Source organism: Bubalus bubalis, chromosome X (assembly GCF_019923935.1).
Source record: "Bubalus bubalis isolate 160015118507 breed Murrah chromosome X, NDDB_SH_1, whole genome shotgun sequence".
Lineage (NCBI taxonomy): Eukaryota > Metazoa > Chordata > Mammalia > Artiodactyla > Bovidae > Bubalus > Bubalus bubalis.
Window position 1 is genome coordinate 23,236,107 of NC_059181.1, and position 17,319 is coordinate 23,253,425.

At 39.8% G+C, this 17,319-nt stretch overlaps 1 protein-coding gene across 3 annotated transcripts in view; it reads right to left on the reverse strand.

The window, feature by feature from the left end:
- PCYT1B (phosphate cytidylyltransferase 1B, choline) overlaps window positions 1-17,319 on the reverse strand; it is a 148,626-nt gene that overhangs the window by 47,026 nt on the left and 84,281 nt on the right. The gene's annotated exons all lie outside the window — the stretch shown is intronic.

Below are 17,319 nucleotides of genomic sequence, written 5' to 3' on the forward strand. Positions count from 1 at the left end.
CAAGGAGACCAAGAGGCCTGAATTATTGAACGTTGGAGCAATGAGTTCTAATTCCTTAACTATATCATTGTGCTTAGTAACCCAAGTGTGATTCACATACACGCACATGTGCACACACACGCACACCCACATGTTTCTGTTCCATGGATTGTGGTCCAGTCACTACACAATCAAGAGGAGAAAGTCACAAAATAGAATATATGGTCAAGCTGAATTCACCCTTCCCACACCACATCTTTACTAGATCTCAAGCTCCTGAATCCTCAAATGGGCATGATACTATCCTCCACCATCAGCTTTAGAAACGATTTTTTGAGGATTTACATATAAGTGCTTTGAAATAGCGGAGAAGGCAATGGCACCCCACTCCGGTACTCTTGCCTGGAAAATCCCATGGACAGAGGAGCCTGGTAGGCTGCAGTCCACGGGGTTGCTAAGAGTCGGACATGACTGAGCAGCTTCACTTTCACTTTCACTTTTCACTTTCATGCATTGGAGAAGGAAATGGCAGCCCACTCCAGTGTTCTTGCCTGGAGAATCCCAGGGATGGGGGAACCTAGTAGGCTGCCGTCTATGGGGTCGCACAGAGTCGGACACGACTGAAGTGACTTAGCAGCAGCAGCAGCAGCTTTGAAATAGGGACTTTCCTGGTGGCCCAGTGGTTAAGACTAAACCTTCCAATGCAGAGGGTGCAGGTTTGATCCCTGGTCAGGGAGTGAAGATCTCATGTCTTGGAGCCAAAATACCAAGACATAAAATAGAAGCAATATTGTAACAAATTCAATAAAGACTTCTAAAAAGTAGTCCACATCATAAAGTCCTTAAAAAAAAGTAGTGCTTTGAAATAAAGTGAGCAATAAATACTCTTCATTATCATATCCAGAATATATTTTTGTTGGCCAAAGCAGTTTTTCTACATGTCAGGAAGAAATGACATTGTGGCTACAGGCCCAGGTCATCAACATCCCCATCAGCATCTTACTGCAGCCAGTCAAACTAACCTGACCGCTCCTGAAGACGAGGTTGTTTTCCTTAAGGCCTAATGTACATGCAATAACCTTACAAATTTTAAGTGTACAAGATGTTTTAAAAAACAAAAATACAGTAATTTTCTTGGAACCAGATCATGACCCACATCCAGGAACAAATCTGGCCACAAAGTACAGCCAACAGCTGCACTCAGCATCCTTGGAAACCCTCCTGCTGCAGCCCTCACACGCTCTGTGTCCAAACCATCAGCAAAACCGCTGGCTCCCTCACAGCACACCGAAGCCACGTTCTCCTCACCACTTTCACCGCTCCCTGCCCGGCCCATTCACCATCCAAGACCTATCAGATGACATCACCCTCAGTAGTCGAACCCTTCCCATCTCCCTCAGAGTCAAAACCAAACTCCTTTGGCAGCCTATAGGCCCCTACCAGATCCACAGTCCCCTCCGGCCATTCCTTGCCTCTCTGACTGCATCTCCTATTGTGTTCCAGCCCCTGGCCTCCTTGGCTACTTCCTGAAGCCACCAGGAATACTCATACTCAGATCAAGGCTCTGCACTTCCTGTTCCCCAAACCTGGACCAACTGTGCCCCAAATTGCCATAGGGCTCACTCCCTCTCCTCCTCAAGGCTCCCCCAGCCACTGTATTCTAACTTGGGATCTGCCCCCACCATCGGCAGGCCTCGCACCTCCCCACCTTACTTCTTGCTATGGCACTCATCATTATATGATTGCCTTATTCGTTTATTGTTGGTGTTTCTCTACTAAAATATTAGCTCCTTGAAGACAGGGACTTTTGTCTGTTTCCTTTTCTGAAGGCCCATAGGAGACTCTTAACTATTTGTTGAATGCATTAACAGTGACTGATATGTATAGATGCTCGATAAATGTTTACTAGGATTTAAAATAATATATGTATGTTTACCTGCAGGTATGTTCCAACATTCATGCACATAAGAGACTAGTATGCCTCTCAATACACGTGTGTGTGTCTATATATCTCGTATACATACTTCCTGTGATGATGAATAGACATACTCACAATACAACGTAGAAAACATTATAGTGTCTTACATTACCAACACACCATCAACCATGTGGCAGGCTCAAAAACCTCTTAAGTATTAGAATCACCTAAGGAGCTTTTTAAAGATGCCCAAGTTCCATGCCTCAAGGTTTAGATTCAGTAGGTGCTATGGTCTGAATGTGCCTCCCCAAAACTCATATGTGGAAATCTTAACTCCCAGATGATGATATTAAGGAGACAGGCCTTTGGGAGGTGCTCAGGTCACGAATGGCATTAGTACCTTATAAAGGAGGCCCCAGAGAGCTCCCTAGCCCTTTCACCATGTAAGAAAACACTGAGAACCATCCAGCTCTGTATCAGGAAGAGGGTTCTTGCCCGAAGACCATGTCAGTGCCTGGACTTTATACTCTTCAGCCTTCAGAATGATGAGAAATGAATTTCTGTTGTTTTGAGCTACCTGGTCTGTGGTATCTTGTAATAGCAGCTCAAATGGATTAAGACTGGCTCTGGGGCGGTGTGCGGGCAGCACTATTTTTAACAAGCTTCAGGGATGATTCCAAGGCAGACAACATTTGCAAGCCCCTGAAGCATATTATGAACATCTGGAGTAAACAGCCCAGCCTATGTCTGAATCACCCATCCCACCCAGCTCGGGGAGTGGGGTGTGTAGTAGGGCCATAATGACCATGTCATGTATTCATTCACCAAATGCACTGGGGTTTGACTTCATAGATAGGAATTATTTATGGATCAAGCTGTACAATTTAAAAATTGATCTATGGCTTTTGAAATGTTCTTAAAAGATTTTACTTTTTAAAAGACTAAAGGAATTTATTAAAAAGACTGCCTCAAGAATTGTATTACGCAAGAATGGATTTCAGATCCATCAATTTTCTATTTTAAACAACAGAAAACAAAGCCAAACCATATCCTCCCCTTCCTTTTGACCCTGCACCTGACCAATTCAGTGTCACTTTGAGACAACTGAGATAATGGCCTCCTGACAGAGCACAAAGAAAACAAACAACCTGTTTATGCCAACATGGGGTCCTATTTTCATATCCCAGGAATGACCTCAAGAAGCAGCTGAAAACGCTGACCAGTTATTGTCTAAACATTAATTACGCCCAAAGCGGCACTGTTGTTCTCGAGTCTTGGCAAATGCAGCCTGACGACCAGATGGAGAACTCTGAGCAGTGGCGTTCCGGGGGTGAATTCACTGAGCTGTCTGGGAGCTCCTACTGGAGCTAACCTATACCGGCAGCCCACTGTGCTCAAAATAAAATATTACTAATACCCTGCAGGAGAGGAAATATAACATGAGGAATGAATTTTCGAGCCCAACCAACTTGGGTTAGAATCCTAGCTCAGCTACTTATTACTGGGTAAGTTACTCCAACTCTCTAAACCTCGGACTTGCCTGGTAGGCCAGTGGCTAGGACTCTGCACTCCTGATGAAGGGGGTCGGTAGTCTGATCCCTGGTCAGAGGACTAGATCCCACATGCCGAAACTAACAATCCCACATGAAGCAACTAAGAGTTCACACGCCTCAACTAAAGATCCTGCATGCTGCAACAAAGACCCAGTGCAGCCAAATAAGTAAATAAATGTTTAAAATAATCATAAATAAAAATTATAAAAATCAAATTCTTTAAGCCTCAGTTGTCTGTCTTTAACACATGGCAAAGTTTGGAGAATTAAATTTGATCATCTGTGTGAGCAGAGAGGCATGCTCAGTAATGTTTGCCATGTTTTCATAGTAGCAGTGATCCAGAGCCATTTGTGGTGACATCTATTTGTTTGTGTTTTCGGCTCTGCCTTTTCCCTGCCCCCACTCCACGCACGTGCCCAGCTTCTCAGTACAAATTCCCCCACAGTAACTGTGAGGTTCAAGCTGCCGGTGGACAGCCTGTCTTTCTGACTGCTGTTTTCCCAAAGCCAGAGCTCTTTGGGAGGAATTCTGTAAGAAGACACATAGAAGATTCCTCCAAAAGAGGAAGAGGTCCAAGGTCAGAGGGTCCCACCAGCAGCAGAGCCCCAGGAGCGATGAGGACACTGGGGTTCACCTGGCCACAGACTGCCAGGGCCTCACCCTCCACAGGCACAGTGGATTTGCTCTTTCCAAGCAATTTTGTGGGTTCAGATGATGAGAGCAATGCAAAACTCTCTGGGCTGGAGACTGGAAGCTCCTCTCCTGTTTTTGTCAACATCTTGCAATCTTGTTTGACTCTAGGGCAATGAAGAGATCCCAATAAGGACCAAGACTGAATCTCCCACCAGTCAGGCAAAATGGAGTCTTAGAGGAATATTTAATTTCAATCAAGATACAATAGAGCATAAGCCTACATTTGTAGAGTAATAGTTATGTCTAGTGGGTATAGTATTTCTATTATTGTTAGCTTTTTATCCCTCTCCTGGGAGGCCGAAGTCAGTATGTGGTAACTCACATCTTTACTAAAATTTTTCCAGGAGAAAAATTCTCTGATATAATTTTTAATTAAAAAAAATAATTTTAATTTCTTATCTTGGTTTTTAAATGGTGTGAGATTTTAAATTATAATGGAGGGGGGAAAGGTTTTATAACTGGATAGTTTCAATTCACTAAAATAATGCCCACAGGGAAGACGTGCATAAAAAAATTTCAAATTATCACTGACTCTGTACTTAAAAATTAAAAACACAGGTATTATGGTGCAAAAATCATGGCAGTCTGTGGTATCTGTTACTGCCTAAGGTTGGGAAGTAGAATGTAGTACCACCAATTATCACAGTTTCTATCTAGTCTTTGAATCAATAGTTACTATTTCTTCCAAATACTAAGTATTTCACCTGTTCCTGTCTGTGTACTTGCCCCAGTCAGAGTGGTTTCATGAGCAAAGCCCATGCTCTCCCCAAGGGAATTCCTACAGCAAACCTGCCTGCATGTGTAAGGGGTCCACAATTAATACAGTAGGTTCTCTCAATTTACTGTCACCATTTTCTTTGGTAACTACATACATAATATTAAGAGTTTGCCTTTCAACCAACCATTTTATTTTATTTCTTAATATTTTTATTTATTTGGCTACACCAGGTCTTAGTTGCAGCATGTGGGATCTAGTTCCAGGGACTGAACCCAGGCCCCTGCAATGACAGTGCAAGTCTTAGCCACTGGACCACCAGGGAAGTCCCCAGAATATCTATTTTAAGGGACTCCCTAACTTTCCTCCCTATAGAATTTTCTGCCATTAAGTTGTTTTGTCAAACTCAAGATAGATAGTTTAAGATAGTCTTCAAACTAGGGTACACATACCCCTAGAGATACACAAAGGTTTTTCAAGAGGTATCCAAGCACTAGTAGTTTGAAAGGAATTGATTTACAGATCCACAACTTCTAAGAGTAGCCTTTCCTAAAATTAACGGGCTGGAGAAAGCCCTGTATCCAGAGCCAACCTTACTCTACTCTACAAAAGAAAGCCATCATTTAAACCTTATTACACTGCATGGCAGGGAATTAAATCCTGAGGCCAAATCAAACAGAAAGCTCATTTATTTATTTATTTTTTAATTTAATTTTGTTTTTAAACTTTACAAAATTGTATTAGTTTTGTCAAATATCGAAATGAATCCACCACAGGTATACCTGTGTTCCCCATCCTGAACCCTCCTCCCTCCTCCCTCTCCATACCATCCCTCTGGGTCATCCCAGTGCACCAGCCCCAAGCATCCAGTATTGTGCATCGAACCTGGACTGGCGACTCGTTTCATACATGATATTATACATGTTTCAATGTCATTCTCCCAAATCTCCCCACCCTCTCCCTCTCCCACAGAGTCCATAAGACTGATCTATATATCAGTGTCTCTTTTGCTGTCTCATACACAGGGTTATTGTTACCATCTTTCTAAATTCCATATATATGCGTTAGTATACTGTATTGGTGTTTTTCTTTCCGGCTTACTTCACTCTGTATAATAGGTTCCAGTTTCATCCACCTCATTAGAACTGATTCACAGAAAGCTCATTTAGTGACTACTCAAAGCACCATGAACCTATAAAAGCTTCCTGTCTTTTTCTTGCACATGTTTCTGTTATAGGTGAAACTGAATGTTAGAAACTAACTATGGTAGACTGGGGAATGATGTAACTTTTTACCTAACAACTTTGCCTCTTCCTTCTCCCAACTATTATCAAAGGATGCAAAGATCTTAAGGGATAAGGCCCATGAATTCAAAGCAAAGGAGCACTGGTAAGAATACTGAATGCTGAAGATTGCTTTTTCATGTAGTTAAGGGTAAGCATTTTTTCCCCAGCTATTCTCAATGCTTATATTGAATCCTAGAAGTGCCTTTTCTCTTATAGTTAACGAGTAAGCATTTTTTCTGCTACTCACTTCAGAATCACTTCAATAAGTCAAAGCTGTATAAGCTGATACTGCTGCTGCTTAGAAATACAACTGGAATATTTTCCTGGAATTATCAAATGCTTCAAAGTACACAGGAATGAACATGTGGATAAAATATTCACGTGCTTTCCCCCAAGATTTCAAACATACTATTTTTAAAGGAAGACAAATATCTATTATATCAGCTCACATCATATTTATTCCATTTACAATGAATCTTTCTCCCATTTCATATTCTGAATGTGTTTTATTTCCTAGCTCTTCATAACAAAAAATAAAATATCTATGCCAAATTACTGTTTGGTAGTACATGCCCTTCTCTATCCTCAAGTACATAGGAAAAGTATAACCAAGATATCTAAAAAAGGTAAGTTATATCTGATTTTTATAGATTTTACTTAATTATTCCCAAAAGCCAGACACCAGAGCTTGATACACCCATATACCAACATTTAGAGAAGGAATGAAACTGAAAGTCGCTCAGTCATGTTCGACTCTTTGTGACCCCATGGACTATATATATAGTCCACGGAATTCTCCAGGCCAGAATACTGCAGTGGGTAGGCTGTCCCTTCTCCAGGGGATCTTCCCAAACCAGGGAAGGAAGAACATGTCTTTTAAAAAAAGCATACTCCTCTTCTTATAAATATCATAATTTTGCATATAAATTATATTGTATTACTATAAATTAAGGATATTATATTATTTTTATAACTTTGTATCTTCTTTGTAACTTGTTGTATTAGACTTACATTATTTTAATCTTGACTGATTCTTTTTTATACAATAGAGTCTATAACATTTCTCAGTGGTTTTCTTAAGGCTTCTTGAAATATATTACTATATTCAAACTGAAAAGACTTTTTCTGCATTTCTAGGGTTTTAGTAGGTTTTCAGTGAGGACTGGTTTTGCCAATTAGGTTAGATGGTATTTTCTGCAAATTTGCTAAATTTGCTAAAACTGCAGCCCCAAGGTGTGTTTTTTAAGTTTCAAGCAAATGATAAATACATTTTATAAAAACTTATTGGATTGGCACTGGTGTAATGAAATTACCAATATTTCTATTTCCCCAACCATTCTTGAGTATTTCTGGTTGAATAGGTTGCTTTCAGGTAAAAGAATAAGCGTTATAATTAAGAGTCATCGATTAGTCTTGATATAGCCTTTGTGTTATACTTCCTCAAAAGGGACAAAGCAAATTATTCTAATAACTTGGAAACAAATCTTTTTGTAGGTCACATCATTTATAATCCACTGCCTAACAACAAATTTGAAAGATTTTAACAAATTATCACTTGACAGGCCATTCAAATTATTTTGATGACAGTAGTAAATTATTTTTGTGATATCTGGCAAATAAGCATTCAAAGATTGAGTGGCATTACGATATTAAACTTCCATCTCCATAAATATTTCTATGAGCAAAATACTATAGCACTTAACAAAAAAGAGGCATCTGTAACAAAAAAGAGGAATAAAATCAATGTTAAACCCTGTCTCATTCAAGCAGTAATATATTCATCCACAAAAATATTCATCTACAATATCATGTCAGTTGTTCAATCTCTGGTCAGGAAACTATGATTCCATACGGCACATGGCCAAAAAACAAAAACAAAACACCTTACCTATAGAGGAGCAAAGGTGAAAATCACATTGGACATCTCCACTGAAACGATGCAAGCAAGAAGTGAGTGAAGTGGGGAAAAGTAGCAAATAACATACAGGGGAACTCCATAAGGTTACCAGCTGATTCCTCAGCAGAAACTCTGCAGGCCAGAAGGGAGTGGGCCAATATACTGAAAGTGATGACAAGGAAGAAGAATTTATCATCAAGAATACTCTATGTGACAAGGCCCTCATTCAGATTTGATGTAGAAACAAACAGCTTTACAGATGGACTTCCCTGGTAGTCCAGTGGTTAAGAATCTGTCTGCCAGTGCAGAGGACATGGGCTTGATCACTGATCCAGGAAGTTTCCACATGCTTCAGGGCAACTAAACCCGTGGGCCACAACGACTGAAGCCTGCACTCCTAGTCCCTGCTCTGCAACCAGAGAAGCCACTGCAATGGGAAGCTCATGCACCACAACAGAGAGTAGCCCTGCTCTCTACAACTAGAGAAAGCCCTCATGAAGCAACAAAGATCCAGTGCAGCCAAAAATAAGTAAATCGAAAAGCTTTACAGGCAAGCAAAAGCTAATTCAGCACCATCAGACCAGCTTTGCAAAAAAAAAAAAAAAATGCTTAAGGATAGGCTTCCTTCATGGCTCAGGGGTAAAGAATCCACCTGCCAGTGCAGGAGACATGGGTTTGAGCCCTGATCTGGGAAGATCCCACATGCCGTGGAACAACTAAGCCCATGTGTCACAATTACTGAGCCTGTGCTCTAGAGCCCAGGAGCCACAGCTACTGAGCCCACGTGCAGCAACTACTGGCTCTACAGTCGCGTGCCCTACAGTCCATACTCCCCAACAAGAGAAGCCACCACAATGAGAAGCCCATGCAATACAACTAGAGAGTAGCCCCCACTTGCTGCAACTAGAGAAAAGCCCACACAGCAATGAAGACCCCGCACAGCAAAAAATAAATAAAAAGGGAAATAAACAAACAAACACGAAAGGAACTTCTCTAAGCAGAAAAGAAAAGGCCACAACTAGAAACAAGAAAATTATAAATGGAAAAGCTCACCAATAAAGGTAAATATACATTAAAGAAAACAAATCACGCTCACACAAATATGCTATCAAAACCAGCAATTGTGGGATTTCCCTGGTGGTCCAGTGGTTAGGAATCCTCCTGCCAGTAAAGGGGACATGGGTTTGACCCCTGGACCAGGAAGATTCCACTTTACCATGGGGCAAGTAAACCCGTGGGCCAGTTACTGAGCACATGCCCTAGAGTCCATGCTCTGCAAAAAGAGAAGCCACTGCAGTGAGAAGCCTGGGCACAACTAGAGAGTTGCCACCACTTGCTGCACCTAGAGAAAGCCCATGCACAGCAACAAAGACCCAGCATACATCAATACATTTTTTAAAAAAATGCAGCAAATGTGAGAAGTGAAAAGTGAAAATGTTAGTTGCTCAGTGGTGTCCAACTTTTTGTGATCCCATGGACTATAGCCCACCAGGCTCCTCTGTCTGTGGAATTCTTCAGGCAAGAATACTGGAGTGGGTAGTCATTCTCTTCTCCAGGAATTGAACTCAGGTCTCCTGCATTGCAGGCAGATTCTTTACTGTCTGAGCCACCAGGGAAGCCCTAGTTGTGAGACTAGGAGAGCACAAATGCAGGATATTGGAAATGCATTTGAAATTAAAAGACCAGCAACTTAAAATAATTTGTTTATACATAGACTGCTATATCAAAACCTCATGGCAACTGCAAACTGAAAATCAACAATAGATACACACACAAAGAAGAAAAAGGAATCCAAACACAACACTTAAGTTAGTCATCAAATCACAAGAGAAGGGAACAAAAGAGGGGGAAGAAAAAAGACCTACAAAAACAAATCCAAAGTAATTAACAAAATGGCAGTAAGAACATGCACGTGGGTGCATGCTAAGTTGCTTCAGTTGTGTCCAACTCTTTGTGACCCTATGGACTCAGCCCACCAAGCTCCTCTGTCCATGGGGATTCTCCAGGCAAGAACACTGGGGTGGGTTGCCATGCCCTCCTCCAGAGGATCTTCCCAACCCAAGGATCGAACCTGCATCTCTTAGGTTTCCTGCATTGGCAGGCAGGTTCTTTAGCACTAGCGCCACTTGGGCTTCCCTCGTAGCTCAGTCAGTAAAGAATCTGTTTGCAATGCAGGAGACCCAGGTTTGATTCCTGGGTCAGGAAGATCCCCTGGAGAAGGAAATAGCAACCCACTCCAGTATTCTTTCCTGGAGAATCCCATGGACCAAGGAGCCTGGCAGGCTATAGTCCATGGGGTCCCAAGAGTCGGACACTACTTAGCGACTAAACCACCACCACCACTTGGGAAGGCCAGGATCTTAAATGTAAATGGATTAAATGCTCCAACCAAAAGACAGACTGGCTGAATGGATAAAAAACCAAGACTTATATATCTGTCTACAACAGATCCACTTCAGATCAAGAGACATATACTGACTGAAAGTGAGGGGATAGGAAAAAGGTAATCCACAAAAATGGAAATAAAAATAAAGCTGGAGTAGCAATACTCATATCGAACAAAATAAACTAAAGACTGTTACAAGAGACAAAGAAAGACACTAGATATTCATCAAAGGATTGATCCAAAAAGAAGATATAAAAATTGTAAATATATGGGCACTCAACATAGGAGTACTTCAATATACAAGGCAAATACTAACAATTATAAAGAGAAAAATTGATAGTAACACAATAATTGTGGGAGATTTTAACACTTCACTTTCATCAATGGACAGAAAATCATCCAGACAGAAAATCAACAAGGAAACAAAGGGTCTAAAATGACAAATTAGAACAGATAGAGTTAATTGATATTTATAGAGCATTCCACTGAAAAGCAGAAGCATATACATCCTTCTCAAGTGGACATGGAACATTCTCCAGGACTGACCACATGCTGGGATCACAAAGTGAACCTTAGTAAAATTAGGAAAATCGAAATGATATCAAGCACCTTTTCCAATGACAACACCATGAAATTAGAAATCCACTACAATAAAAAAATTAAAAAACACAAATGTGTAGCCTAACAATATGCTACTAAACAATCAATGGATCACTGAAGAAATAAAGAGGAAATAAAAAAAAATACTTAGAGCCAAATGAAAAAAAAGCACAATAATCCAAAACTTATATGATGCAGTAAAAGCAGTTCCAGATGTTCAAACTGGTTTTAGAAAAGGCAGAGGAACTAGAGATCAAATTGCCAACATCCGCTGGATCATTAAAAAAGCAAGAGAGTTCCAGAAAAACATCTATTTCTGCTTTATTGACTATGCCAAAGCCTTTGACTGTGTGGATCACAAGAAACTGTGGAAAATTCTGAAAGAGATGGGAATACCAGACCACCTGACCTGCCTCTTGAGAAACCTATACGCAGGTCAGGAAGCAACAGTTAGAACTGGACATGGAACAACAGACTGGTTCCAAATAGGAAAAGGAGTACGTCAAGGCTGTATATTGTCACCCTGCTTATTTAACTTCTATGAAGAGTACATCATGAGAAACGCTGGGCTGGAAGAAGCACAAGCTGGAATCCAGATTGCCGGGAGAAATATCAATAACCTCAGATATGCAGATGACACCACCCTTATGGCAGAAAGTGAAGAGGAAATAAAAAGCCTCTTGATGAAAGTGAAAGTGGAGAGTGAAAAAGTTGGCTTAAAGCTCAACATTCAGAAAATGAAGATCATGGCACCTGGTCCCATCACTTCATGGGAAATAGATGGGGGAAACAGTGGAAACAGTGTCAGACTTTATTTTTCTGGGCTCCAAAATCACTGCAGATGATGACTGCAGCCATGAAATTAAAAGACGCTTACTCCTTGGAAGAAAAGTTATGACCAACCTAGATAGCATATTGAAAAGCAGAGACATTACTTTGCCAACAAAGGTCCATCTAGTCAAGGCTATGGTTTTTCCTGTGGTCATGTATGGATGTGAGAATTGGACTGTGAAGAAAGCTGAACACCGAAGAATTGATGCTTTTGAACTGTGGTGTTGGAGAAGACTCTTGAGAGTCCCTTGGACTGCAAGGAGATCCAACCAGTCCATTCTGAAGGAGATCAGTCCTGGGTGTTCTTTGGAAGGAATGATGCTAAAGCTGAAACTCCAGTACTTTGGCCACCTCATGCGAAGAGTTGACTCATTGGAAAAGACTCTGATGCTGGGAGGGATTGGGGGCAAGAGGAGAATGGGACGACAGAGGATGAGATGGCTGGATGGCATCACTGACTCGATGGACGTGAGTCTCAGTGAACTCCGGGAGTTGGTGATGGACAGGGAGGCCTGGCGTGCTGCGATTCATGGGGTCGCAAAGAGTCGGACATGACTAAGCGACTGAACTGATGCATGCAAACAACAGCACCATGAATCAACTTAATGTAACTGACATCTACAGACTACTTAATTCAACCACAGCTGAATATACATCCTTCTCAAGCTCACATGGAGCATTTACCAAGATAGACCACATTCTGGGCCATTTAAAAGAAGAGAAATCATACAAAGTCTGATCTCAGATCGCAATGGATTTAAACTAGGAATCAACAACAGAAAAATAGTGGAAAATCCAAAAATAATTAGAGATTAAACAGCATACTTCTAAACAATACATGGGTCAAAGAAAAAAATCAAGAAATATTTTCTACTACTTTGAACTAACTGAAAATGGAAACACAACTTACCAAAATTCGTGGGATGCAGCGAAAAGCATTTAAGAAGGAGATTTATAACATTGATTTTATATATATATATATATATATATATATATATATATATATCAGAAAAGAAGAAAGACTGAAAATCAATAATCTAAGCTTCTATCCTAGGAAACTAGAAAAAAGAAGAGCAAATTCAACTCAAAGTAAGCAAAAGAAAATAAATAATAAAAATCAGCAGGAATCAATGAAGTTGAAAACAGGAATGAATAGAGAAAGAACACAAAAGCTAGTTCTTTGAAAAGATCAGTAAGATTGATAATGCTCTAGCCAAGCTAACAAAGAAAAAGAGAGGAAAAGATACAAATGACCAATATCAGAAATGAAAAAGAGGACATTATTTCAGATCTCATGGACATTAAAAGGATAACAAAGGAATATTTTGAGCAATTCTATGCCTACAAACATGGTAACATAGGTGAAAGTAACCAATTCCTTAAAAGACACAAGCTGCCAAAATTAACATTGGAAGAAAGAGACAATCTGAATAGGCTTCTATTAAAGAAATTCAATCAGTATGTAACAACCTTCCAAAAGAGAAAGCGCTAAGCCCAGATAGGTTCACTGGTGAATTCTACCAAACAGTAAAGGAAGAAACAGTAACAGTTCTCTAAATCTCTTCGAGAAGTTAGAAACAGAAGGAAGCCCTCCTAATCCATTCAATGACATCAGCATTACCCTAATATTAAAACCAAATACCTTATAAGAAAGGAAAACTAGAGACTGCTACCTCTCATTAACACAGATAAAAAACTCTTTAACAAAATATTAACAATTAAAATCCAACAAGACATAAAAAGAATCATATACCACAACCAAGTGGGATTTATCCAAGGTAAACAGACTCACAGATATGGAAAACAAACCAGTGGTTACCAGTGGAGAGAAGGAAGGAGAGAGGGACAAGAAAGGAGAAAGGAATTAAGAAATACAAACTATTATTTATAAAATAAGTAAGCTATGAGGATATATTTACAATACAGGGAATATAGCCAATATTTTATAAGTATATAAATAGAGTATAACCTTTAAAAATTATGAATCGCTATATTGCACTCCTATAACATATAATACTGTACTTCAATTTTATTTATTTATTTATTTATTTTGTGTGTGTGTACTTCAATTTTAAAAATACAACAAGTAATATAATGTATCACATCAATAGGCAAAAGAAAAATCACATGATGATATCAACAGATGTAGAAAAAGCATTTGATAAAATCCAATACCCGTTCATGATACCAAAAAAAATCTTAGTAAACTAAAAATAGAGGGGGACTTCCTCAACTTGATAAAGACTATCTACAAAAACCCTACAGCTAACATCAAACTCAAATGGTGAGAAAATCTAATTTTTTCCACTAAGATCAGGAATAAGGCAAGGATGTCCCCTCTCACCATGGCTTTTCAACATTGTATTGGAAGTCCTAGCTAGTGCGGTAAGACAAGCAAAAAAAGGAATCTAAATACAGATCTTATACTGTTCATAAAAACTGGATGAAAATGGATCATAAATAAAAAACCAGAACACAAAAGTATAAAACTTGTAGAAGGTAACATATGAGAAAACCCAGATGACCCTAGGTGTGGCAGTGACTTCTTATATACAACACTCAAGGCACAAACCAAAGGCAACTGATAAACTGGACTTCATTAAAATTAAATATTTCTGCTCTGCAAAAAGCTATGTCAATGAAATAAGAAGACAAACCATAGACTGGGAGAAAATATTTGAAAAAGATACAACTGATAAAGGACTATTATTGAAAGTATACAAAGAACTCTTAAAACTCAACAATAAGACAATGAACAACTGGATTAAAAACAGCAAAAAAGATCAGAATAGACACCTTGACAAAGAAGATATGCAGGTGTTAAGCAAGCATATGAAAAGATGTTCAACATCACATATCATCAGGAAACTGCAAAATAAAACAACAATGAGCTATCACTATGCACAGATTAAAACGGCCAAAGCACAAAATACTGATGATACCAAATCCTGGTGAGGAACTGGAGTAACAGAAATTCTCATTCATTGCTGATGCGAATGTGAAATTGTACAATTACCTTGGAAGACTGTTAGGCACTTTCTAACAAAGCTAAACATACACTTAACATATGATCTAGCAATCACACTACTTGGTATTTGCCAAAATGAACTGAAAAAAACCTACTTGTAGATGTTTATAGCAGCTTTGTTTATAATTGCCAAAACCTGGATGCAGCCAAGATGTCCTTCAGTAGGTGAATGGATAAACAAACTGTGGTACATCCAGACAATGGTATATTACCCAGTGCTAAAAAGAAATGAGCCAACACGCCATGGAGGAACATTAAGTGCATATTACTAAGTGAAAAAAGTCTATATGAAAAAAATACAGACTCTATGATTTCAATTATATGACACTCTGGAAAAGGCTCCAAAATCACTGCAGATGGTGACTGCAGCCATGAAATTAAAAGACCCTTGCTCCTTGGAAGGAAAGTTATGACCAACCTGGACAGCATATTAAAAAGCAGAGACATTACTTTGCCAACAAAGGTCCATCTAGTCAAAGCTATGGTTTTTCCAGTGGTCACTTATACATATGAGAGTTGGACTATGAAGAAAGCTGAGTGCCGAAGAATTGATGCTTTTGAACTGTGGTATTGAAGAAGACTCTTGAGTGTCCCTTGGACTTCAAGGAGATCAAGCCAGTCAATCCTAAAGGAAATCAACCCTAAATATGCATTGAAAGGACTGATGCTGAAGCTCTAATACTTTAGCCACCTGATGTAAAGAGCTGACTCACTGGAAAAGGCCCTTATGCTGGGCAAGACTGAAGGCAAAAGGAGAACTGGGCAGCAGAGGATGAAATGGTTAGATAGCATCACCCACAGAAGGGACACAAATATGAGCAAACTCTGGAAGAGAGTGGAGGATAGGGAAGCCAGTCCTGCGGCAGTCCATGGGGTTGCTAAAAGTCAGACATGACTTAGCCAATGAAAAACAACAACAGGCTGTATTTTGCCCTGATTTTGGCTGACTCCTAGCATGCACTTTGCTCTGAATGGCTGACTCCTAGCCTTTACTACTCCCTGAATGGCTGACTCTAGGCCTGTATTTGCTCTGATTGGCTGACCGCTAGCTAGTACTTTGCCCTGATTGCCTTACTCCAAGCCTGTACACTGCTCTGATTGGCTGACTCCTAGCTTGTACTTTAGTTGATGAACCACGAGGTCATTCTGATAATGACCTAAATCAAATCCCTTATGATTATACAGTGGAGGTGATGCATGGATTCAAGAGATTAGATCTGGTAGACAGAGTGCCTGAAGAACTATAGACAGAAGTTTCATAACATTGTGAAAGAAGTGACCTTAATCATCTCAAAGAAAAAGAAATGCAAGAAGGCAAAGTGGTTGTCAGAGGAGGCTTTACAAATAGCTGAGGAAAGAAGAGAAATGAAAAGCAAGGGAGAAAGGGAAAGATATACCCAACTGAATTCAGAGTTCCAGAGTACCAAGGAGAGATAAGAAGGCCTTCTTAAGTGAACAATGCAAAGTAGTAGAGAAAAACAAAGAATGGGAAAGACTAGAGATCTCTTCAAGGAAATTGGGGATATCAAGGGAACATTACATGCAGGGATGGGCATGATAAAGGAAAGAAACAGTAAGGACCTAACAGAAGCAGAAGAGATTAAGAAGAGGTGGCAAGAATACACAGAAGAACTGTACCAAAAAAGTCTTAATGACCAGATAACCCAATGGTGTGGTCACTCACCAAGAGCCAGACATTCTGGAGCGTGAAGACAAGTGGGCCTTAGAAAACATTACTATTAACAAAGCTAGTGGAGGTGATGGAATTCCAGCTGAGCTATTTCTAATCCTAAAAGATGATACTATTAAAGTGCTGCAGTCAGTATGCCAGCAAATTTGAAAAACTCAGCAGTGGCCACAGGACTGAAAAAGGTCAATTTTCATTTCAATCCCAATGAAGGACAGTGCCAAAGAATGTTCAAACTACTGGACAATTGTGCTCATTTCCCATGCTAATAAGGTTTTGCTCGAAATGCTTCAAGCTAGGCTTTAGCAGTATGTGACCTGAGAACTTCCAGATGTACAAGCTGGATTTTGAAAAGGCAGAGGAACCAGGGATCAAAATGCCAACATTGGTTGGATCACAGAGAAAGCAAGGAAATTCCAGAAAAACATCTACTTCTGTTTCATTGATTATGCTACAGCCTTTGACTGTGTGGATCATAACCAACTGTGGAAAATTCTTAAAGAGATTGGGAATACTAGACCACCTTACATGTCTCCTGAGAAACCTGTATTTGGGTCAAGAAGCAACATATCCTTACATGGAACAACTGACTGGTTCAAAATTGGGAAAGGTGTTCAAAAAGGCTGTATATTGTCACCCTGCTTAATTAACTTCTAGGCAGAGTACATCATGCCAAATGCAGGGCTGGCATGAATGAATCACAAGCTGAAATCAAGATTGCTCGGAAAAATATCAACAACCTCAGA